The sequence below is a fragment of the Carlito syrichta genome, unplaced genomic scaffold, assembly GCF_000164805.1.
Source record: "Carlito syrichta isolate Samal-C Ts95f unplaced genomic scaffold, Tarsius_syrichta-2.0.1 Scaffold309850, whole genome shotgun sequence".
In the NCBI taxonomy this organism is placed as follows: Eukaryota; Metazoa; Chordata; class Mammalia; order Primates; family Tarsiidae; genus Carlito; species Carlito syrichta.
This window is the reverse complement of record NW_007253946.1, coordinates 156,077-158,488: the sequence shown is the minus strand read 5'-3', so window position 1 is coordinate 158,488 and position 2,412 is coordinate 156,077.

The following is a 2,412-nucleotide window of genomic DNA, read 5'->3' as shown; positions in this document are numbered from 1 at the left end:
GACAGAGTGAGACTCCAACTCAGAATAAAAAAAATCCCTCACAGACAGTGCTGTGTGAGCTGGTGCATTGCCATGATTCAAGAGCTCCTTCGGGACCATTTTTGCACACACCTTTCTCATGCCAAAATTTTCAGTTAGGATTTTCCTGCTTATCTCTTGCTGTTTCTCTGGTCTGCTATGCTTTTCACAGTTAGTCGATGATTTTGACTCACAATTTGGTGAATGTTTGCAATGTTTTCATCGGTTCTGCTCATTACTGGCCTCCTGACCTCCCTTCATCAGTGACGCTTTCTCTCACCTCGGATAACATTTAATCCATGTGTACACTGCCGTTTTCTTCATGGCATTATCCCCATGAACTTGGGCTAACGTGTTCCTGATTTCACTTCCACTCTTGCCAAATTTAACAGGATATTTAATGTGTGTTCGTTGCTCTGATTCAAACTCTGGCATTCTCACAACAGCAGCTCTGATGGCCGTTCCAGAAAAAGAGTTCCAGAATTGCTTTGACAGGTGGAGGAGGCGCCGACTTCGGTACGTATCTTCCCAAGGGGAGTCCTTCGAAGGTGACCGTAGTGATATACAGCAATGAGGTGTGGAGCACTTCTAAGATGGTTCGTGAACCTGATTGTCAGACCTCACAGCACCACACAACAGCTGGCAGGTCTTGGAGAAAATACAAGTATTTTACCCCCTAACACATTTTTTTGGACATATTTTGAAACGGGGCCCACAAAGCCACCTTTTGTGGGTGAATCATCATCTGCAGAGAATCACCACTGGTACCACCAGGCCCTTCCCAGATCCAGCGGAGATTAACCAGAAGCCCAGCACCTCTACAGGCTGAGCAGAGACATTGGTCACCGACTCTGCCTGAAAACTGCCACCGAGGAGGCTGCGTCTACACAGAACCTTGGTCCCACAAACTTTCTCTTGACTCAAGCATTCCTTTCTACTGACTCCAAGTCTTTAAACAAAGCTTAGCTCCCTCAACCAACGGCCAATCACAACATCAGTGAATCCCCCCATGACCCATGAGCCTCCGCTCAAGATACCCCAGCTCTGCAGGCTAGACCAATGTATACCTGATGATTTATGATTTTACCCACAGTTCCTGCCTCCCCACAATGTATAAAGCCAACCTGCACCCTGATGGCCTTGAACACACTTTCCCAGGACCTCTTGAGGCTGTTCCCCAGGCCACCGTCACTCAGACTGGCTCAGAATAAACCTCTTGAGTATTTTGCAGAGTTTGATGTTTTGTTTTGCTTTGTTTTTGTCAACAATACCAAGATGAGGCCGGGTCCGGTGGCTCATGCCTGTAATCTCAGCACTCTGGGAGGCCGAGGAGAGAGGATTGCCTGAACCCAGGAGTTCAAGACCAGCCCGGGCAACATGGTAAGACCTCGTCTCTACAATAAACCAAAAAATTATCTGGGTGTGGTGATGTGTGCCTGTAGTCTCAGCTACTTGGGAGGCTGAGGCAGAAGGATCACCTGAGCCCAGCAGGTCGAGGCTGCAGTGGCTATGAGTGTGCCACTGCACTCCAGTCTGGGCCACAGAGTGAGACTCTGACTCAAAAAAAAAAAAAACCAGATGAAAAAGCACTTGGCAGAGTAGCCGGCACATAGTAGGCCTCCACAGATGCAGTGGTCCTGTCTGGCTGCAATGTGTCCATCTCTAGACTTCTGTTAAACAGGAGTGCCCCACCCCCACACTTCCTGACTCGCAGCTGTAGTTTGGTGAGAGTGTGTCTCCCTGTGTCTCCCTCCCGAGAAAGCTTTCACACCACGGTGACTGATCCTAAATTTCCCTAGTGTTTCCACAGCCGGCACCCAGCACAGAGGAAGCCCATTCTCTGCTGTCAAGCTGGTGTCAGGCCCGGTGCTTTCACGACAGCTTCTGGGAGGGAAGGGTTTTAGCAGCCAGACGGAAGTTGAATCAAAACCCCCCATTGCGGGTCAAGAGTGCTGTGTGAATTCTGGGCATCCGCCAAGGTAAACAGGAGGAGGCTGGTCTGCTGAGCCCAGGCATGCCCTTCCTCCTCCCTGACAGAGGCCGCTGACAGAGTCCTGCCTGGACGCTGGGTCCCCACCCTGAGTTTCAGCGAAGGGTGCTCGGTTGGGCCCCGCGAGGGTCACCTGGCCCCTCACGCCCTAATTCCAGATCCCACCACGGTGACTGACACATGGGAGGGGGGCAGTGATTGATGAACCACTGGGTGCAGGGGCGCAATGACTCTGAGGGGGTCCCCACCCAGTCAGCCTGGGTCAGGACAGGCCTTTGAAAGAGGCATGTGACCTTGATTTCACAACCAGTCAGAAAGCAGCATGTCCTCGATGAGGACAGATAATAACATTCAAGTCTTTTATTTTTCTTATTTTTTTCAGTTGGAGTCTCACTCTGTCGCCC